The 23,951-nt window shown below is 40.0% G+C and overlaps 1 long non-coding RNA gene across 1 annotated transcript; it reads right to left on the reverse strand.

Annotated features, from left to right (window-relative positions):
- Window positions 1-5,441: 5,441 nt before the first annotated feature.
- LOC116711597 (uncharacterized) lies at window positions 5,442-22,428 on the reverse strand. Its single transcript, XR_004337279.1, has 3 exons — window positions 22,336-22,428; window positions 7,117-7,121; window positions 5,442-5,453 (listed from the first exon to the last, which is right to left on the reverse strand). It is a non-coding gene; the product is annotated as an uncharacterized LOC116711597 (long non-coding RNA).
- Window positions 22,429-23,951: the final 1,523 nt, after the last annotated feature.

Here is a 23,951-nt window from a genome sequence, read left to right on the forward strand (position 1 = left end):
AAGGAAACCGTACCCTGTGACGCCGCCACCGAGAAGGAGCTATCAAAAGCTGACATTCCTGTGATGATGATGAGCGCTAACAACAGAAGCTAACTGCTGAGACAGGGGGGCCGTTTCCCGCTAATAGTTAGCTAACACACACACTGTTTGCGCAGTTATAACAGAGACTCACTGGGCCGCGACAGAGCAAATGTTAGGAGATTAATTTGAGTATAATGTAGAGTTTCAATGTGGGCAGTGCTGTACATGGAGGCTGGTAAGTTTTCCTCTAAAGCTACGAGGCATTGTTTGCAATAGATTAAGGGTGTTTTCACACCTGATAGGCTGGTAGACTCTGTTCGATTGGGGACCAAAATTATAACATTTGCTACATTTTCATCTGCTGCGGTTCATGTTCACACTTTACTGTGTCAAACGAACCAAATCCTTTGAAAAAGCTGTTCTCCCCCTCACCTGTGGTGGCGCTGCGCCAAGAACCATTGATGGGGATGAACTAAAAACCTCTGAAGAAGACACTGAGCACAACTTTCTGCGTCACAAAATGTAAACAAAAATGGAGTAGCATCAGATTTTAGAGGTTGTGGGATTTTTTTGTTGTTGTTTGTAAAAGACCACAAGGCATTTCTCCTGCTAGCGCTAGACTCGTGCATTTGTTTTGGTTGCATTTACCCAGAATGCCCCGCGCTGTAGTCCGCGTCCCGGTTTTGGTGCGGTTTCCGGTTCGCTTGGCATTCTCATATACGTTCGAACCGCACCAGAGTTCACTTCCACCGAACCGAGGCCTAGCTTTTCTTATGTGGACCAGAGTTTGCTTTTTTATAGTGGAAGGAAAATCATACGTTGTTTTCAAAATTACTGTGACATGCATTTATATTCAGGAAGTCTGAGGCACTGTCCACGCACAGCATGGTTTTCATAAGTGCTTTTATCCAAAAAGAAACACTAAATGTTAACTGTACTGCCCCATACCTGGAAGTAACGCTAAACATGCAGTATGGAACATTTGCATCTCCACATGCGGTTCATGGTAAATATAACAAGAAAACAAGAATGCCAAAAAACAAAGCGCAATGAAGTCTTTTGCGTAGAGTGACGACAAAGTTGAGCTTCGGCTCCGCATCAGGTTGGATTATAGCATGCAATCCGCCATTGTTTTTGTTATGTATGATGAGTTTGGAGTTATAGGTCAGGTTAAAAGTTGTGTTTTCAGGAAGTAGAAATTTTCACTTTGGAACCTGTTAAAAAAAACAAAACACTTTGTTTCCCTAAAATGCAGTTTCCGTATGGACAGGTGGCACATATTTCCTAAAACCTTCTTGTTTTAGGAAATATGCGTAGTGTGTTTATGGCCATTGTCCTGCTGAATGGCAGACCTCGCCTCAAATCTCAAGTTTGGTTATTTTTCCCCATTCATTTTCTCATCAACTGCTACCGCCATGGTTTAAAGTTGAGCTTAAATAAAAACATGTTAATCTTCCAAACTCATATTTGTGGAATATTTTGAAAGTTGTACATCATTTTCCTCCCTCACAAAAAAATGATGTGCTACTTTGCATAAGCTCATTGTTGTTCTTCACAATAAGCACGGTGTTTTCTAGGTGATGTGCAAGGGTTCGCTTTCTGCCACGCACAGCATTCTGCACGAATGGCAAAAGGTAAAACGCTGTTTTCATCTAACATAGAGCCTTGTTCTGCATGTTTGTGGTTTCCACAGAACAACTGTGATTACTGTATGCTGACATTAGTTCTGAAGACAGCTATTATCTACAGGGAATGCTAATTTGAAAGACAAGTGTTTCCAATGGACTTCATAAAAAGTCCAGAAAAACTACATCAAAGACTGTCAAAGTGTTAATTGAAAATGAGCAGGAAAAAAGATTTTCAAACAGCCATTTCTTTTTCCAAGTGTTATGGAATGATGTCTGGGCCAAAAGTGGCAGCCAGATGTAGGACAAGGGCAAAAATGTGAAGAGGAAAACAAACCAAAAACACTAGTGTTGTATCGGCCTGTAAACAGGCAGTCTTGCCTCCGCTATGCCACTTGGGACTGGGGTGTATAGATTGAGCACCAAGGTCAAGGAGGTCTGAATTATTGGCACGGATAATCAGCGGCTTTTACTCAGGCAGCTCTTCACAAGCTCTCTCCCCTGCCGTGTAACCTCAGCAGCCCCTGGCGTACTCCAGGCTCCCATGGCAGCAGGGGTAAATGTGTGTGTAGCACACTTCTCTGCTGTCCTTTTGCAGAAATGTACAAATGGACATATTCGTAAACACATACAGGACGGATACAAATGTTCAAACAGTTTGAAGGACTCGAGAAGTCAAGAATTTTTTATTCTCATACCAGGTTTGTTTGTGGTATGAAATTCAGCATCAGGTCCCAGATTAAGAAAACTAATAAATAAATAAATAAGTAGTTATTTATAACGTATATATGAATAAAAGTGTATGTGTAAATTTAAAAAGTGAGGTGAAACTGAAGGTGTAGCTCTCACGATCGAGTCACAAACTTTCATTGTATTTGTATTTGTCAATGCCGATACTGATACTTTTTATCTAATTTTGATGTGTCCAACTACTGACATTTAGGTGTTTTTTTGTGTTTTTTCCTTTGAATTATTTTGTTAAAACCTTAGAAGAAATTCTAACTTTGAATACGGCCCCTACATCATACATGAATTTTGGTGTACAGTATGGCATTTAGGAAAATCTGGTACCTTTGGGTAAAATCCCAACCACTAGATGGGATCAGTGACTGAAGTACAATTGCTTGGTATGTGTAGAATATGCATCAACAGGAATTTGTGGTGTTCAAAAGGCACTTTGATGAACAGAAATAATAGAACAAAAAACAAATTTGTGTTCCCCTCTTTCCCAAATAACCAAAACAAAATTAAAGCAAAGGAGAAAATTAAAGCAAAAATTATACTACAACAGAAAAACAAAGTAAAATTTTAAAAGGCAATCTTAAACTAAAGTAATGATTTTACTCCACTAGGTTTAATATAATAATGACTTGGCATTGATATTATCAATATTATGGATTTGCACCTCTATTTTCCATCCAATCCCAAAGTAAAATGGGGAAAAAAGCACTTTTTGTGGTAGATTTTAGTAAGGAGCGTCAGATTAGACTGGACTAAATGCATACAAACTCCACAATTTAACTTGTTAAAAACTTTTTGAAACCAGGTATCCTTTTCAATTTGTGCAATATTGCAGTTTTGGATTAAGTGACAAAGTTTGAGAGGAATAAGTATTTCTGCAAGGCACTGTATGTGTAGAGGACTAGCTTACAGGGAAGCATATAATAGAAAAAAGGGAAGTGAAATTTTAATAAAAACACGTCTGGTAAAACACACTGAGACCAATGAGACGCATCAGCTGGGTAGATATGTAAAAGGTTGCTGCTGACAGTTCCTGGCGCTCTCTTTGTGGCTGGCGCCAAATGACAGGCCTGTAGAGAAAGGCGCGTTTGATAATACATCCAGTAAATATCCAGCAGCATTCCCTTCAGTCTATTTATATTTCCTTTTGCGTCGCGCTCTGCACTTTACCTCGATTCGAAGCATCCGCCGCCGTTCTACAAGCCCGCACCTGAGACGCACTTTGTTTCCGTTTGTGGGTTACGAGTTTTGTTGCCTTTTTTTTTTTTTTTTTAAAGTAACACATCGTCAACTTTTGGCAAACCGAAAAGTGACAAAAGTTTGCCAGCTAAAAGTGTGCAATATTTTCCTTTTTACATTTTTTGTCCTCATTTTAAGCTGTGACCAGTTCGTGTGACGGATAATTAGGAAGCGCCGGGTGAATGGGCGTTTTGCGACTCGGTGTGGCCAGCGTGTTGCATTCGGGCTTCTTGAGTGGAGAGGACAATGACGAGCTCCACAGTGTCCCTATTAAAGCGGCAGCCTCCAGGCTTGCGGATTAGCCTGAATAGCCTGCGCTCCCCAGGTACAGGATTTGGTTTACATTAGCCGGCTTTGCCCTTGGCTGCTAACTGCTTACTCCTGCTCAGGTCACTTAGCTCTGGCTCACCATGCAGAGCACCCGCTTTTTGTAAGGTAATTAGGAATATAAGCTTAGCGGTCCACTGCTTTTGTACCACAAATATGGTCTCTATTGTTTTTTTTTGTTTGTTTTCCCCCCCAAGAAATGCTGGTGGTTGCTCAGAAAGCTACAGTTTTGTGTTCATGCCTGTGAGGAGGGCATGTTGCCGGAGGCTTGTTGGACCACCTTGAATTTTCGACACAATTTAAACTTTACCTCGTTCTGATGCCGCACGACTGCGTCGAGGGTCCAGAATGCATCAGATTGACAGCATGAAAACATAATGTTGAGTAAATGCTCGGCGCTGCTGGATCGAAACATTGATTAGCAAGCGGGCGCACCGCAGCTTTACATTCTTGTTTCATGCATATTTCATTGCAGCTCTGACAGCGGTCGGCTCTGCCGTCAGGGGACTGTGACAGATGTCCGGTTCTTGAACCGGTGACCGGCAAAGGGAGGTTCTAGTAACCTGTGCCACTCCAGATATAGATTCCCCCATCTGGCCTGGCTGCTTCGTTCCTTTTTCACCCTGCCCCAAGATGCTTCCAATTCCAATTATTAACTGAAAAAGTGGTAATATTGCATGTATTGTGCTTCTTTATCGACAGATAAGGTGTATAGCTACTGGAAAATCTGTGCAACATTAAAGGTGGTTGAACATAAAGCTACGTATTCACAGCTGATGTTTCAGTAGCTGTGATTGTTTCCGTCAATCATAGAATTGCGCAAATTGAAATTACAAAAATATATTCGCTTAATGGAAACACGGCGGTCTCAAAAGTTTCGGTAAATTTTTATTGTGCTAGGTTGAGGTGGTTTTTCAGCCGTATCGACATAAATGTGTTTTATAAACTGCAACAGAAACACTTTTTTCAAAACCACACGAGTCACGTGATCAACAGCAGGATGTTGCTACTGGCGAAAACGACAAAGAAGACGACAGGAAGTGGTTTTTGTCAGACAACGTGAAGCTCACAGCATCGCACACTTCACAAAAAGTGGACAAATATTTGCGAACATTTGTAGTGGAAACGCAGATGTTGTCTTTCTTTCAAAATCAGCCTTATCAAGGCTTACATGGAATATTGATTGTGATTTAGGAATAAAATCAAAACTAAGAAAAGGGCTTCGGACAAGGAAAAACTTGACAGTTGATCTAAACTTTAAAAGGTGTTTTATTTTTCTGAAAAAACATCTTCAAGATTGCTTGCTAATGTCCAAATAATAATGGAGTTCAAGTGACTGACCGTGTCTGAGATGTTGCAGAAATTATATCATAACTCTTTGTGGCTCAGCTGAAACCCTACTCCAATATGCCCAGGTCTTTATTAATGTGTAAAGCTGGAAACTGTAACCTGATTGCTCATGGTGGATTTTATTGCAAGGTGTGAATTGTTGCTGTTTGCCTTGCCTACTTGCTCTTATAAATCACACTGAAAGACCTGGTTAGTTTTAAGGCGTTAGAAATAATTGCATCTCCCCACAGCAGAGCAAATTAAAAGACATTCCTCTTAACGTTGATAAAAAATGCAATAAACCCACGGAGGAAGCTGGGATACTATTTTGCTCAAGCAACCACCTGAGTAAGCAGGTGAGACGTCTCCTCCTGCTGAAGGGCACAGTCAAACCTAACATGCAGGTTTTACTAAGTAGATTTTCTGCTGTTAATTTCTACCATGCGTGAGGAAAAGCAGATTTTTCGACACTTTTCCACATGGAGACTTGAAGCTTTTGGTGTGTACATTTAAAAGGGGCAAATATATTTTAAAGAAAGATAATGGAGCAGTCTAATTTGTATATGTAAAAAAATACTGATGCATGTTTGTTTTAATGTTTTTTTTTTCTTCTTACATATGTCTCACTTTGTATTCACTCTGTTTCCAATTACCTTCAAACTTGCGTTGTAAAAGTCAACTTATTACTGCCTGAATTAATTTACGACTTTACAAAAACCAAAGTATTTGTATATTTGCTGTTGAATAGATTCGGTAAGGCATTTAGCCAAATTAGATACATTTGGGCAAAACTCTAACCATTAGTTAGCAGAAAGGTGCTTCCAATAACATGCTTGGTATGTGTAGAATATGCATCAACAGGCACTTGTGATGTTTATACGCCACCTTGGCTGAATTAGGGACAATGGTCTAAAAGAGGGTACTGAGCGAAAACAGTGACGAAAACATAAGCTTCATTTGTTTGTTGCACTGGTTTAAACATCTTCGGGAACTTCTTCCAGATGAAAATGAAAAAAGACGTATTATGTACATTCGGCTAATGTTTTCCAATAAATAAGAAACGCAATTAAAATCACACATGAAAAGTGTTTTCAAAGCAGTTTTTCTCTAAAAGGTTTTTGTGCAACAATGATGCAAGTTTTCAGCCATATCAGTTTTGTTTTTTTGTTTTTTTTAATTTTCGTTTTTCCATTAAATTTTTTTTTTCTAATTCCAATTTGCACAATTATATGGTCAATGGAATTTTGGTACATTTACAGGAATTCCAAAACCGGACTATTTAAAAAAGAAAACTAAAGACGAGAAAAAATGTTGGTTTGGGAAAAAAAACAAACAAGAGCAGCTGACTGTAGAAGATTCAGTTTTGATGTGTTTTTAGGCTTCCCCACCGAACTGTAGCTTCATCAAATGTTTTTAAGCGCTTGTGGCTTAATAAAGATATTCCAGATCAGTTATTCAGCTTCCACCAAAACAATGGTGCACATCGTGTTCCACTGCTAACTGCTTGAATCGATTAGGTAAAACAAACAATCCTGCTTTTGTGTTTTGCACACCTGGCTTTCGGGGGTGTTTTCATGTGAAAGATCTTTTTCTCAACATGTTGTTTTGGGAATATGATATATCGTGCACAAGGCAAGTTGCTGGATCCAGGCAAATGTAACTTTTTTTCCCTGCATGATCTTTACTTTTTCTGTTTGCCTGTCACTGGCTATCACATTAACCAGCTTTGTCAGCAACTCCTCTAAACAACCCAACAAGCTAGATATATCATCAGAAACTAATATGAGCCTTTGAGATTTGCATTCACACGTAGTTTATTGACCAACCAACCAACAATTCCTGGCCGGTTTAATGTGTGGAACCTTCAACATTCATTTGTTAAAAAATGAGCATGTGCTAGCTTGTTTTGAAGCTAACACAGAATTGTCATATTAGCTTGTTTCATATAAAATCTCTGAACAGATGTCTTAGCTAGGGCTGTTGAAATTAATGCTTTTTTTTTTATTTGACGCACTAAAAAAAATTAATGCAACAGTTAATTTGAAAAGAGCCCCCTTCGCTCAGTCAAGCTAGGTGAATTTAATCACTACCGAAGCATTTCATCACTTACCAACAGAGGCTATTGCTAAAAAAAAATGTTGGCCTGTAAATATTGTTGAGGAGGCAGGACACGAGGGATGTGATTCAGGGAGAAGGCACAGATCTTTTTTTTTTTTAAATTATGTAAAGCATCTTGGACCGCCTTGCTGCTGAAATCTGGTTCCAAAGCAAAACAGAAATGTTGTGAAAGGTTCAAAACTATAGCTCACACTAATTAATACTATGCTTGTCATATTTGTGACTTAATTTAAGACGGAATAAGCCTTTATTATCAGGTTTCTTTGAAAAGTGATTTACCGCAATCAATCGCTATTAGTATTTTAACGTATTTGCGATTAATTCATTTCTGTTAATCGATTAACTGCCTTAGTTTTAACACATAATGAGAACCAGAAACGGAAAGTCCACAACGCTTTAGGTTTCTGTAGTTTTGCCTGACCTAAAGAAATGAGGCACTGATTGGTGATATTTCCCCTGAGGAGAAACTTTCCACGGTGGTCTTGACATTGAGGGCAACAAGGCGAATAAAAAGGCCTAAAAACACAAATAGTCTGAATCACATACTCCTGTGGGAGGTCATATAGTCTGCACCAGCAACACAAACTGCTTATCACACTGCAAACTTCAAGCACCTTGAATTATTTATAAATTTAGAACATGACGGTGCAAAAGCTTTCCGCAGTTTTCTTTTTCATACATATCTCCTGATAGATGGAGCCGGTTTTACTACACAGGGCTGCAGGATGCGTTGTTGTGGTTTTTGGGAGGTGTGTGTGTGCAAGGCAACCTAAACTTATTCACGACTTCCCTCTCCAAGTGCATCCACCGAGACGGTAATGTGCATCTTCCACCAAAGCTATAATTTTATCCTTCGCTGAAACGCTGTCATTCAGAGATTGAAGGGTTCACCCGGCTCCGCGAGCATCATTTATACAACCTGGCATTTTGGCTGTCTGGTGACATGCATATGTCTGTTTCACTGACATATGCTAAAGCAGTGATTTAAGAATAATACATATGTAGAACGGGGTGTGGAAAAGTGCCAGGAGCGATCACAGTGACCAAATTTTTATTTTTATCCATACTGGTCTGTAACTTGCTGAACTTATAGTCGCCCTCAACACGGCACACACCCCTGTTTGGGAGGTGAAAAAGTGAGACTTTGATAAAAAAAAAAAAATTACAAACTTTTCCATGACGGAAATTACATATATTTTGTAGAATTCAAGTAAAACAACAAATTCATAAAGTCCAATGCGTTTGCCGGAGGTGTGAACGCGCAATCGAGCTCTTGACATGGACCGATAAAGCGAACTCTAATCGAGATCAAAGATTTTAAGTGGATCAAACCGGACTTTCATGCGGTTCAAATGCATGTGAACGCCAAGTGAACCCTAAAAAAAAAAGAAGCAGGAAGTGGACTAACGCGCAGGGTATTCTGGGTAAATACAACCGAAACGTACGTGCTTGTCTAGCGCTAGCAAGGGAAATTCTTCCCATTATTGAGCTGCATTTGTTTGGTACATTATCCAAAGACAAAAGAGTAATCCTGCAACCGCTAAAATCTGACACCACTCCATTTTTGACTATCTTCAAAGGTTTGTGTGTTGTTTCCTTCACTATTTCTTGGTGTAGCGCCAACACATGCGAAAGTGGTTTTTCAATTAGTTTGGTTCGCTTGACACAGTACAGCGTGAAAGTGAACAGTGCCAGCTGAATATGTAACAAATGCAACAATTTTGGTCAGAGTCTGCCGGACTATTGGTTGTAGGAAACACTCTCCTACATGGAACAATGACAATGCACATTATCCTAAAATCACATTTCTAACAATAAAACATGGGAGCATCAGCGTTATGTTGTGGAGAAGCTTTTTTTCAGCAGCTACAGGGACTAGTTATGGAAGATGGATCAAGTTAAATTGAAGGCAAACCTGGAAGAAAACTTCCTAGATGTTTGTCATTGGTTAGAGTCTGCATCTCTATTCTGTCTGTGTATTCTCTAAAACAGCTGCAGCAAAAAGTGCTTTCAGGAAGTAATAAATCAGGAGGAATCAAATCAAACCCTTTCCAGTTTCACTTGTAAACAAAGAAAATGAATAACGTCCTTTTTGCCCCGTGACGAAGCGCTTCTTTCTGTCTGCCCGTCACATAAAATCGCGTAATGTTTGGGCTTGTGACGTGACGGGATGTGGAAAGGTTCAAGTGGTACGAAGAGTTCAGCAAAGCGTCGTAATTGACTCGGTTTTAAACTGAGTATGTTGCGTGTCAGAAAACAATGTGACGCGTCTAACGATCTCCTCAGCATTTTCCGGTTCAAAAGGCAGCTTTAGACACGGATTCCCTCTGCAGGGTATGTGCTTTTTACACGAGAAAGAATGCAATTTGTCAGGTGAAGACGGGAGGAAAAAAAAAAAAATGAGGTCAGCATATGGGCCCTCTGAATATATGTGTGTGTGTGTGTGTGCCTCAGAGAGAGAGAGAGAGATGGAGAGTTTTTCTTGTCTTTATTTTGGGGAACTAGAGTGTCGTTCCAGCGCTTCGCTATTCCCCACTAATCAGGTGCTGCCAACCTGCCAGCCAAGGCGGGATGCGAGGCCTTTCAAAACCACTCTGCTAATTAACAAGCCCCCAATGCATCCCTTTCGCTTTTACAGCGCTAGCACATCCGCCATAGAAACTCCAGAGAAGAAGAATAAAACAACATTATCTTCAGCCCGAGTGGATCCTCTCGCCTCATACACATCCTCAGTAGATGTTTGTTGTGCTGTGTGTGCGCATCAGTCGAAAAAGGTGCGCAGTAAGTTTTTCACTTCTTTTTTTCTGTAAAAGTGTTGATGCCGTTATGCTGGAGAACAGCTTGTGTAGACATTGGCAAAGCGTCCTGCATCTATCAAGCAGCTGAAAGGCATGAATAGGGCTCCCCACTGTCTTAATGACTGTTTACATGCACCCAGAGCAGATTAAAAGATGTTTCTGGGGTTGCCTGGGGGTGTTGCAGCAACACAACATCAATAATCTGCAAGAATTATGAGAATTAAAGGGGCAGTATTATGTAATTTCCAGGGCACATAGTGACATTTTATAGCACAAGTAACTGTGTTACCTTCAGTTGTTATAAAATTGTTACATATATCAAATATGACTCAAAAGAAATTTGACTTCTTAATTTAGCGCCTTAAAATTGGGCGTCTGTCTATTTAAGAAACTCCTGCTCTTTCTGAAACTCCACCTTCAGGAAGTCATCACAACATGGCTCCTCTATTAACCCTAACAACGTTTTGACCAGTGTGGCATTGAGAAGCAGCTCATATAATGAGCTCAGCAGATGCGCAGTTCCACCAGGTGTTTGATATTTGTTGCTGGCTAGTCTGAAGGAGCTGAATGGGGACGTTGTGTGGGACTCCTCCTCTGTAAAGTGGAAGCTCAGAAACTTGGAAATTGCGGCTCTGAGGAGGAGCTTCGTCCTCAAAAGTGGAGCTAGGTCCACCTAGGATTTTTGCACAGCTGAATGGTTGCTATGGGAGATGAAAATATTTCTCAAACATGCATAAAAGAATCAAGGCAACAGAAACAGGTATACATCATCATGACATGATGTAAAGCTCAAAAAAGTAGATTTTACATGATACTGTCCCTTTTCAGACAGATTTAGTTAGATTTTTCCAGCTTTCACTTGTGTTGCTTAAAACGTGACATTAAGGCTCACATGAAGGACTGATTGGAAAGCAATTCTTAAAAAAAAAAGTCTTCTAAATCCAAATGATACATGCTAATAAATCCAGTGGTGCTAAATTGTGCTTACACAAACAGAAATGATTAACAGACTCACCATTACTAGCTGGGAGGGCCAGGGAAAAAAAAAGACATTTAAAATACGGACTGTAATTTACGCAGGGCATTAAGAAGTCTCGGACAGCCTCAGGAAAATTTGACAAAGTAGTTAAACTGATCGTGTTTACTTTTGTAAGCGCTGCCAAGCCTTTAAGAGGTGCATACATTCACAGCAGCACCAGAGTTATGGCTTTTTCCAGACCTGAAATTCCATCACCTCCATCGTTTGCCAACCGAGAGTTGAGGGAGGCCCTGGAGACCATGTCAGCTTATTTCCTCTTATGTCAGAAAGCCGCAGTGAACTTACTCTGCCTATAATGACGGAGACTACCTCTAATGGAGACTACTGCTAATTTGCTAAGCCTCTGCCACCCACCCAACATCAGCACTTGTCGAAACGGTCTCCAAGCAACTCAAAAATATGCTTTTGGAGGTCAAATGCCTCACACAAGACACATTGCAGCTTCACACTGAATATTAATCTGTGCTTGGAAATAATTATGACATATTACCTCACAGACATTCACAGAATGTAGAAGGTTACATAATAAATGTATTTTCTCAATTTGTATTGCCAAACATATACCATCTCCCTTTCTCACGTAACGAAAAATTTACAAAGAACAGCACAGAACGTATCATACGTTTACCATTAAATATTCATTGTTTCCTGAAAGACAGGTTACATTTGAACTTCTACTGGCTTTAAGACAAGAAGGAAGGCATGTCATAAACTGCCTTTCCATTGACCTTAAAATTATTCATTCAACAATACAACAAATCTCTGGTTTTGCCGTACACCAGTTTTGGTACAGCTGTAAAACCGCCTCATTGTAGCACCAAAACTTTTTTTTAAAGTAAAAAACTGCAATGGAAACACTTATTTTGCATTACACGAGTCACATGATCCAAAACCAGATGATACTGTTGGCGCAAGCCACAAAGACGACGACCACAGGAAATGGTTGCCGGGTGATGTCGTGCCATGTTTTTCAATGACTTATAACGTGAACAAACTTCTTCACGTATGATTTAAATTAGAAACACTGCAATTGAAAATGGATTATTCTTGAACATTAATGGAATATCGACAAAGTCTTAAGTACATTTGTAATGGAAACGCAGCCGCTGTCTAATTTTACAGTTTGTTTTTTCCACACTTGACTAACCATCTTGGGATGAATCTTTGACTCCGTTACTAATCAAACAAAACAATGTTTGACTAAATTAAGCAGAATGTGGGTCAAACTGCTGTTGGTTGGAGCCACTCCAAGCACTAAATATCACCCGTCGTGTAAATCTTCATTGGTTTGAGCCAATGAAGATTGGTTCAGACCAATTCATCTGCTTCACCGTTATATTGGTAGAATGTTTGATTAGCATCTGCGTGTATTCCGTAGCAGTAACTCATATGCCGTCATATTGTGTCCTAAACACAGTGCTGAATTTTTGGACATGTCCAAAAAAACTTCATGGCAGCCTTGCTTCAGCTGGTTGATCAAATTGAGTTTCCCTCTCTATCAGCTGCTAAAGAAGCTGATGTTGAAGCACCATTCATCTGAATCAGCATGTCTTCCTGCATCATTGAAATGCAAACAGGTATCTAATCGTATTTGTTTTTGCAGCCTTACTTTATGTAGATACCACTTTAATAACACAGCCTGCAAAACACTGTCTGCAAAGTAAAAGCAAGAGCCTTCTAGGTGAATCTTCAGCCTAAGTGTTGTAGACAGACAGGAATGTTTTGGGAGGGGTATGGTTAGTGGATGTTTATGCCTCTACCTACACGAAAAAGGCTCTGACAGAAAAATGCCAATCAGGAGGTAAGTGGGAGTTCCGGGCTCCGTCTTTTCTGCCTAGAACACCTTCGCTTTCCATTTGCCTCACTATGCAAACCAGGCTGTTTGGGTAGGATGAGGGGAAAGGTGGCTAATGAGCTGCCTGCATCGAGTCTGTGGGAAAAAAAAAAAGGAGGAACCCTCTTCGTAAACCGCTCAAGAGAACTCCTCCTCTGGGCATGCCCACAAACAGCAAAAACAACAACAACAACAACCACAACTGTGCAGCCACGGCAACACAAATTGACGTGATTTAGCGGCAGGGATGACAGTTGTTGTGAGGTGAGCAGGATGCGGTGCGGGCACAATGGGAATGCATGAGTTTGCAAGCAGATAAAAAGTGTGCGGCAGCAAAATTTGGGACAGGGAAGAGATGCGGTTGTAAGATTTCAGTCGGTAGAGCACATGCGTGAGAATGCTGTCTCTCAAGGCTATTTTTTAAAATTATTTCCAGTTTGTTGTATTGAATGCTTAACTGCTACTGAATGAAGATCTAAAGAAAAAAAAATACGTTGGCGTTCATATCTAGAGACTGTCGCACGTTCTGAACTGATAACCTCTCTAAGAATATGGATGCAGCCAATTAGTTATTTGTATTTGCCAGAAAGCACATTTGCACCTTATGTACAAATATAGCATGTGCACGATCATAAGTTTCAACTCTCTAGGCTCCATCTCTTGACTAAAATAATTCAAATCGGACACCTCATTTTTAGGCCAAATGCATAAAAGCAATTGGTCAGGTTGCTCAAAATGGCACATACTGTACAGTGAATCATAAAGCCACTCAGTCCCTATAATTTTGCTATGGGTTTCCTAGTCATTAAAAGCTATGTAGGAGACACAACAAACACGTAGAAGAAAGAACTTGGGATAGAAGAAACCAAAATCAATCATTCTACACAGTGACAGATAAAATTGGCTGCGTCATAATGTGGGTAGTATTGTGGACTGAGGTTCACAGTTACTCTGTCCAATCTGACTGACCTTGAATTAGTTTGCTAAGAAGAAATCCAAAATTAGCATCTCCTGATTCTAATTTAAAAAGTAGCATCTTTAAAAAGATGCTAATTTAATGTAGCTTCTGAAGATGCTAAATCTAAAATGAGCTAAACCCAATATTAGCATCAACATCTTTAGATGTTAGCATCTAAAGATTTTGTTCGTTGTTAGATGCTAACGTCTAAAGATGGAGATGCTAACATCGCCATTTTTAGGATGCTAGCATCCTAAAAATGATGGCCTCTTAAGGAGACTTTAGCATCTTTAGATGCTAATGTTGAATGCTAATATTTGGGTTTGGATATTAGATTGAAGTTTGTGGTTGAGTTCAGTGTTTTGTCTCAACCCAGTGCATTCTTGTTTTGGTTGGTGTGAAAATCCGAACTAAAAAAAAAAATAAAAAATGTGGGAAGTTCACATGGCATTGTCATTCACCCCTTAACACAGTAATTATTCACACAAGCTTTCCATGTACACACAATATGGGGCTTTCTTGCCTTTGGTGCAGATGGCATCGTAAAAAAAATAAAAAAATAGATCCCTTCTCTGTAAACACAGAGAGCTATCGCACAAACAGTGGTGACCCTCTGCTCCTCAATCCATCTTTTCCTCCTGTTGTGCGCTTATTGTCTCAGGAAGATCAAGGCGTTTACTCTGAACTGATGTTTTCATGCTGCCGTGCACGCTCATTTTGGGAAGCTGTTGAGATGTAAATGGCTGCTATGTGTCCCGGTTCATCACGCTTTTGTTTCGGTGACGTAGGTGGGCATCGAGGGTCTTAAAAAGGCCTTTAATGTACAGTAATATACTGTTCCACATTTGTTTCTGTCAGCCATTCACAAACCTGCTAATTGAAGCTCCGACTTCGTTTAGAGAGAGAATCAGGATTTGGTGAATAGCCAGCATTTGGATGACAATACAGGACGAGTCGCTCGGCTCCATTCGCTGTAAGGCAAATTGGCTAACCTTTTGGACTGGCTACTGCTAAGACCTAGTGTCTACTCCAAGAGCTGCGGGTGTCTTGTGTATTGCCCTTCAGTAACACAGATGTCCCATCTTCTGTATGCGGGGATGTTTTCCTTAGGCTTTTTAACTGGATGCTGGCATGGCGACAGCAAAGACATTTCCCAACAATTCGGAGGCACTTTAGTAATGCAGCTGTGCCTCAACATCTGTCAAGTCCTGTCATCTGGAGCAGAAATGAGGCCGAAGAGCTTTGTCCTTGACCAAGTCATGCTGAAGCAGAGCCCAATGCAGAGCAGCACATATCTGTGCATGTTCACACGCATACTGAAGTGTGTACTTATGAGAGTGCAAATTTAAGTATTACGAGTTGATGTATTATTGCGAGTACTCGATGAAAATCAAGGAACTTAAACTATTATCAAGATGACTCTATGAAATTTAAAGGATATATTTCTTTACAACTGCTACTTTTCGGTTATGTTCGGATTTGGAGCATATTATTAAGTTTGTTCCATAAGGAAGATAGATAGGAATGTAGATAGGAAGGAAGAAAGGAAGAAAAGTAGATAGGTAGGAGGAACTAAGCTATGTAGGAAGGAAGCAATGTAGGAATGAAGCAGAGAAGGAAGGAGGGTCTGTAGGAGTGATAGAATCTAGGAAGGAAGAAAGCAAAAAAGGAAGGAGCCTGGATAGGAAGTAAGCTAGGTAGAAAGGAAGCAAGGGAAATAAATTAGGAAGGAAGGGCCCTAGATAGGAAGGAAATTAGGAAGAGAGGAAGTAAGAAAAGAAGCTAAGAAGAAAGGACCATAGATAGGAAGGAAGCCAGGAAGGAAGGACCTTAGATAGGTAAGAAGAAAGGAAGTACAAAAAGAAGCTAGGAAGGATGGACCCTAGATAGGAAGTATGCTAAGAAGGAGGGAAGCTAGGTAGCTCCAGAGAGGACACAGAACTCATTTCAATGTTAAATGTTTCAAATTATCAAACAGTTTTTAACATGAGACAAAGATCAACTGCAAATTCAACATGCAGTTTGTCTGGGATGTTTTCCAAAAGAGTTGTGGGTTTTCTCACTGAATGCGTTTCCATGTGTGTGGTCTGAGAGCCACTCCTTCTGTAAAAGAACGATGGAATACTAAATTTTTACAACCATCAACCCTAATTTACACATTGGTGGGTAAAATGGCAGCAATGCGTAAATATTCCTGTGGAGGTTAACATTATCTCTTGGCATTAGATCTCACGTCATTGTAACTATATTCAAGAAACTTTATCAAGAGCGTCCAAACATTATTCCAACACGGTGGACTTAGTTTATCTATCTTTGTTACCTTTTATTTATACTTATTTGAAAGTTGAATCTAAAAAAAAAAAGTTAACTTTTATTTTAGAATGGGAAAGACCGTCTGGAAGCAAACTTCGGTCTACTCTTATCCAAACCTGGATTATCCTTAAATGCTTTTCCATGCTGTTTTAAGCCTGCATAAGCAGCCTGGACCAGTTTGAGTCCCTTTAATTATACCTCAGCCCAAACCCTGAGACGATTTATGAAGTGTGAGCCGGTGTCTTTATAGGGACTAATTGACTGGGTTTATGATCTCACACTGCTTAAATTGACTCTGGAGAGTTGTGCTGACACACGCACACAAAAATACACACACACAAAGTACCTTGTTCCATCTTCACAAGGACTTTGCATCGACTTCCCTTCATTTCTCAGTCATTTCTACAGCCTAACCCTAAACCTAACCATCACCAGTACGTGCTTAACTGTAATACTAACCTAAACTCAATTTATGCCTTAATACTAAACACACCCACATCAGCTGTTATTCTTTCCTTTTGGCCTTATAAGAAGCAGTGTCCTCATAAAATAGTACATTTTGAAAACTGGGACATACACGGTGAAAAATGCTAAAACACACATACGTCTGTGTGTGTGTGACCTGCTAAGTGTTTCTTTTCCTGTATTTTCTTAAAGACAATTGTCCCAGACACAGAGGTTAAGAAAATGAGTTTACGAAGAAAAAAAAAGAGACCATATCATTTCCTGTTAATCAAGCGATTCCTTGTTTCCTTTGAAAATCTGACCGCTTTAGGCTGAGCAGTAAACGTAGCAAATTCTACTTGAACTTTTCAACCTTGCGATTGAAAACTGATTGAGAATCTCATCTTAGTTACGCAAAGGTTATTATTTGATGTGGTTATCTCAATGACTGAAAATGTTAGATAAAGGAAATTCAGGAAGTAAAGGATATGACGGAGTATTAGGGCGACAGTGGAGTAAATTTTCTGTCTGTTACAAAGGTCAAATATTTTCTTGAAACAATTTTAGATTAATCTCAGGACATTTCTAGAATAAACATGGAAACTTCTGAGTTTCAAACGTCGAAAATGTTTGACTTTTGGAATTTTTTAGAGTTTGAAATTTTTGTGGGGTTTTTTTCCCTCTTGAATTTCCGACTTTTTTTTGTTTTCCCTCTCTACAGTGGCCCTAACACGCTATCATGACAGTAAAACCCGAGCAGTCGGATCTGCATGTAAACCCCTTGTACATATTCTCTTAACTCCCCCCACACACAAATGTTTGCATTCTATTTCTCTTCTCCAAGAATATACGTATATATATATATATATATATATATATATATATATATATATATATATATATATATTTTTTTTTTTCTTTTTCCTCCCACTTCTTTCGGCTGGGACGACGATCCGGCACCTTGTTGACTTTTTTTGCAGTCCGTCGAAGTTTCATAAATGATTAAAAACACCGGGCCGCAAGCTGCTCATAAATAAACACCAGGACTGAACAGCCTTCTCACGGACAGGAAAATCTGACATGCTGTCAAATAATACCACTGAGTGGAGGCTAATCCAGCGTAAAAGCATTTTTATTCAGGAGCAGCCTGATTGGAAATCATGCATATGTGCTACGGGTTAGAGAGAGAAACAACTCCCTTCCTTTTTCTTTATTATTCTTCCTACCTGTGAACACAGAAGGAATAAAAATGAGTGTTTGCCTGAAACCATGCAGCCGTTTTCGGTGAGTAAAATGTCACCCGCACGGTCAGCGGACAGCAAAAACCAGAGCTCAACAGCAAAATGCTCCCGGTTCTCTCATTACCTTGAGGCGATGTTATGATTGGGGGCCTTCGGTCGGTCCCTGAGCGAGTTGAGAGGTCACGCCATCCACATGTGGACCCTTTTTTTTTTTTTCTTCTTCTTCTTCCCAGACGTTCACCCCCAAATGAGAGCCGAGGTGCCACCGGACGACCCTCCATCTCTATCTCGCGGCCTAATGAAAAGTTCGAGGCCAGCCGCCCCTGCACATGCTGAACTTTTGGCTTCGGGAATCGCATCTCGGCCAATTTGCTCCCTCGCTCGTATTCTGCTCCGCGCTCCTGCCCCCGAAAACCCCAGAGGTCAAGGGCTTGGAAGCGGTTTGCTGCTTCAAACCACATCACTAATGGCTAGAAATAACGGCGATGTTTTCCAGGTTGAGTTGCAGGTTTGCTAATTGTATGCATTTTTTCCTTATGAATGGCCGGAGAGGTACATTTAAAAAAAAAAAAAAAAAAGAAAAACATCATGGTTAAATGCCCTTTGCAGTTAAGATTTTTTCATCACAAAACAATTGAGATGAACATATGTTGAAAATTTTTAATGGTTTGGACGATGGGTTAGAGAGAGGGGTGCAAAACACATGGTTAAGATGCTCTCCATAACCATCTATGGAAAATGACGTTACATAAAGATAAAACCTTCTTTGTAAGCACGGTAGCTGCATTTCCGTTAACCTTAAAATTGCGCAAATTGAAATTATGAAAATAAATTTGCTTACTGGAAACATGGCAATTTCAAAAAATCTCATTGTATTGAAATAGATGTAATTCCCTTGAACGGAAATGGAAGGACTTTTTAGCATCAAGCTAGCCATATGTTCAACAGTCAGATGTCAGTGCTGGGGAAAACCCATGAAGACGACGACGGGACGTAGTCTTTGTGGTTTGTAGTTTGTTTTTTTGGACAACATGCAGTTGGCTCCCCTCGCATCGTTCATAAAAGGTTTTGTGTCATTGCAACGTGTTGAGTCCATAATTCTTCTGTAAAATCTCTGACTACACTTTCTCCAAAATGCTGCATACTTAGCCACTCCCAAGTACAACAGGTTTGTTGCTCCACCTGAATAGGATGCTAACGTTTCCTCGGATGACTGATATATAAGCGCTAGCGCCATGGATACATTTTCAATATATCTCATGTAATTGTTTATATTAGTTGCTGCCATGATTTTAATGACTTGTCGCATGAAAAAGCTTATTCACGTGTGATTTTACTTTCATTACTTAATTAGTAGAAACACTGCAATTGCAAAATTTTGTTTTTTAGGCATTAGCAGAATACAGACGAAGGCATGCACACATTTGTAATGGAAACGCAGCTACTGAGACATCTGGAGTTTGTCAGTACTATCAATAAAAAAAGTATACATTTCTTTTAGTTTCCTTACGTGTTTTGTTGGTAAAGCTCCTGTTTCGTCTTTATGTTGTTTTCTTGTGTATTGCTCAGGTATAATGAGCAGGAATTTCCATCGTTGTCCTCTTCCTTGTGGCTGGCCGCTGTAACCTGACGTTCTCTTTTTCCTCTTTTTGATTCACCGTATCACTTTAACCAGACTTGCGACACAAATTGGGATATTATGACAATGACCACAAGGGGTGAGCGCTATGTTTAAACACTGGCTGGTTTCCCCCCTGCTCATCCGTCCTGCCCTTCCTCCACTCCTTTGTTTTTTGGGGACATTTTTTTTTACCCATTGTGCCACGGCCCCGAACCAGCTGAACACATTTCTAAATGACAACTCGGAGCATCTCTCTTAAGGGGGAACACAGAATTGTGGATTTTCCTCACTTAACGTGGCATTACTTGGCAGCCAAGTGGAGTGCAGGGAGATAGGTGGGGTCCAGAGAACAACAATGGGGGTTTGTCTGGGTCAAAAATCAGATTGTGTAGGACATTAGCAGTCAGCGGATTGATACCGGACCATTGATTCCTGGCTCCTGTTTTCCTTTCTTCCAAACACGATCTGCATTGCAAATGCCAGCCCTGTCGCCTCGGCCTTTTCTGGAGTCAAGAAAAGATCGGAGGGGAGGAAGGGTGGATGGAGCAGGAGGGGGAATCAGGAGTTCCCACAACACACAAGTCCCTGCTACACTCTGTAACCTCACACTGCTCTCCAATAAAAAAGAGAAAAAAAAAACCCAATGCACCACTCCGCCTTCCTCGAGTCGTAGCCCTTGTCCCAGGATCCCACCACAGCTGCCTTCGCCGTCTCCTAGGACCGCTCCTCGCCATTGAGCGAAAGCACAACAGGCTCATTGTTCGGAGGGGAGGAGGCTTTGGACAACTCCGCCGCTGCTAGGTGTATTGTTTCACCTAACAAGCCCCAGAAGATCTAAGAGGGAACCGCTCCAACCAAGTGGGGAAAGTTTAGTCTTCTGGTTTTTTAAAAAGCTGAGTAATGAGGCTGCTCCTTTTTGGTTCCTGTAGAGCTGCTAAAGTCAAACTCACTCACACCCATTTTTTTTTCTCCTTCAAAATTATCACGTAACCATCTGGTTGAATTTGTTCTCCTTCTACTTGGTTCTTAACAACTTACTGTTTTTCCAAACAGCATGAGTCTCACTTCATGGGTTACCTGTGAAGGGGAATTTTTGCCAAATCAAGAATAAAGTCATTCCGTTTGAGTCCATCATTTTTCCAAGGCCTTCCAGCTGATTTTGTTTGATCTTACGACGGCGTATTAGTCATTAGGAAAAAAGATAAAGGAGGAGTACATTTTTGGCAGAAAACTCAAAAATGTTGGGAATTTCAGAAATGTCGTAGAAAAACAAGGAAATTTCTGAGCGTCAAAAGTTAGTGAGAAAATATCTGAAATTTTGAGATTATGTTCAGAAAGTTTCTAGAAAAAACATCAAATTTCTGCACCCCAAAAGTGGAAAATTTGTAGAAGAAAACTTTTGAGATTTATTTCAGAAGTTTTGTGGAAAAAATAAGAACATTTTTGAGCTTCAAAAATTTTGCGAGAAAAAACTCAGGAAGTTTTAGAAATTTTCTAGAAAAACAGGAAAATCTTTGCACCCCAAAGGTAAAAGAAAATGCAGAAAAAAAACTCCGAAATTTTAGATCAATCTCAAAATTTTCTAGAATTTTTTTTTAGAATTCCAAAAGTTGAAAATTTTCTTTTCAAACCCAGAATATTTCTAGAGGTTTTTTTTCTGAATAGTTTGTAAGATTAACCTCAAAATTTGGTTGAGTTTTTTTTTTAAATATTCTCCCCTTTTTTCTATCTTCAAACGTCCTAAAACGTCACTCTACGACTTTAAACATCGCCAGACACATCTAATATTTACCTGACTACATTTCTCTGCTTTGACTAATTTCTGAAAGAACAAAATCATGAGGAAAGCCCCACATTTTGATCCATTCCAGTTCAGAGAGATGGAGCTGTATAGAGATACTGACAACACGATTTTAGACCAAAAGTCTCACAAATTGAAGGCATAGTAAATAAATTCAGGATGAGCCGACCATGAACACCACGAGCGTTCCAGTTAATAACGTTCCGCCTCCTCACAGAGACAGTGGAAGTGATATGCAAATGGCTCTTCACACACACCGAGCGTGTCCCCCAATTACAGGCTCTCATGTCGCTACTGGCCACCTCTGCGCAATTAGGCCCCCCTGTGCATTCTGCCGCCGAGATGCGTTAGCGCCGTCCAGAGGCGTGTTAGCATTGCAAATCAAACGAGGCGACGTTTCCAGGGGTGTCATTATAAATTAGTGTTGCATGATCGCCACAAATTGCCATTCCCTCTCAAACCTGAATCCCCCAGATGAGTTGGCTTATTCCCGAGGAAATACTATTTATTTCGGCAAGCGGGAGCAGTCAGAGCGGGTAGACCCATGCATGACAAGTATTTGTCTAGCAGGCACACGGGTACATGGGAGTGAAAGAAACTATTTAAATTTTGGTCCAAAAGAAGCAGCCTGTGTGCAAATAAGATTTGTCACATTTGGCTCTTCTTATGCGTTATCAACCCTTCTTTGCCAGCACTCTTTTTCAAATGTCATACTCCACCTGGAGCTATGAAATGGAAATCGGCAAACCATGGGACTGCTTAATTTTGGTTTCAGTTAACTACAGGGGTTTGGTTGAGAGTGTACAGCTGTCAGGGGCTATCCAGCTGAAATCTAGCACTAGCTATGCTACCTTAGCTGTGCTTCCATTACAAATGTGCATAAAACTTTGTCTATTTTCCGATAATGTCAAAAGAACACAATTTTGTAATTAGTGTTTCCATTAACTAAGAAACACAATTAAAATCATACATGAATACGTTTGTTTGCAATAAGTCATGAAAAAACATACTCCTACCACTTCCTGTTATCGTCTTCTTTGTGGTTTGCGCCTGTGGCAACATCCCGCTTTTGACCAATTGGGAAAGAAAGTGTTTCTATTGCAGTTTTGCTAAATGAACCAATTTCAATATGGCGAATGGTGATCTTGGCATCAAAACCTTTCATCGAAAAACTTGTTTTTTCGAGATTGGCGTGATTCCATTAAGCAAATTTGTTTTTGAAATGTCAAATTGCGCAAATATATGGTCAACGCAAAGACAAGTAATGACCACTACTACGATCTCTTTTTACCATAAGAAAACGAATAATTATATAAGTGGTTGTGCAAACAGCCCAGGTCGGAAACAGAGAAGGGCGAGGAAGCAGGACAAAACCATAATCCCTGCGGCTGTATTAGATGTCCAGATACATAAAGCAACGGTCAGAGGCACAGGCGGAGATACAACCAGAGAAACCAGAGGGCCGGCAAAGATGTTGGTCAAGATTCAGGAAACGGGTCAGGTACAAGATCAAAATATCAGACATGAACATTTAAAAACAGTCAGAGGTGGATGACAATCTTTTTCAATTTAATTTTAGTGTCTTTTAAACAAAGTCCAACCAATGACTGGGCTTGCAAATTAGCCTGTCGCTAGAAAGCCTACGTACAAAACAGTTGCTTTGTTTTTAACATGTAATATTGTTTGCTATGGAGTTCTTGATGACATAAACAGGAATTGAACCACACACCAACTGTGGTTCTGTTGACCATAAAGTTGCACAAATTGGAGTTCTGACAATAGGTTCACTTATGGAAACAGTGATTTAAAAAAAAAAAAAAAACGCGAAATTGCGATTTTTATGACGTCAGCGGAATATTGATAAAGTTTTTGTAATGGAAACGCTGCTGCTATGTGTAAAGCAGAAGTCAATGAAGGTCATCTGCTGTCCAAAATGAAAACTGACCAAACTATTGGTTCAACTTTAAATATCTAATGTGTTTAGATGATGGTAGCATATTTGACTCCGTTAGTCCTTAGTTATACTAACTATGGGCTTTTTGCTGTGTCCACATTTCTGTTTAGCTAGTTTCTAGGTCTATTCTTGAAGTGTCTGATGTTTGCCTTCTTAATCAAAAGCTTTGTCTCAGTGAAGACTTAACTCTAACCTTGACGCTGCCGATCTCAAGGCCACTGCAATGGATTTCGAAGCTGTGTTTGCAGCAAACACTGATTTAAATTCATTAACCCTCCCACAAACACTCCCAAAGTTTGTCTCTGGGGCCAGGCGCTGCAACTGAAGGAGAGAACTGGACAATGAGTCACACAGAACTAAATGGAAATCCCTGTTTTTATAGATAATTGGAGCGCTGGTGCCTAGGGGACGCAGGCTCACCTTAACTATGTAAGAGGACAGAAACCTGATGTCAGCTTGACTTTTTTTTTTTTTTTTTTTTTAGTTTTTGATTTTTACTCATGCTGTTTGATTCAGGTGTCTGTGTTAAAAGAGATGCTGTTTATAAA

Source organism: Xiphophorus hellerii, chromosome 21, assembly GCF_003331165.1.
Source record: "Xiphophorus hellerii strain 12219 chromosome 21, Xiphophorus_hellerii-4.1, whole genome shotgun sequence".
Lineage (NCBI taxonomy): Eukaryota > Metazoa > Chordata > Actinopteri > Cyprinodontiformes > Poeciliidae > Xiphophorus > Xiphophorus hellerii.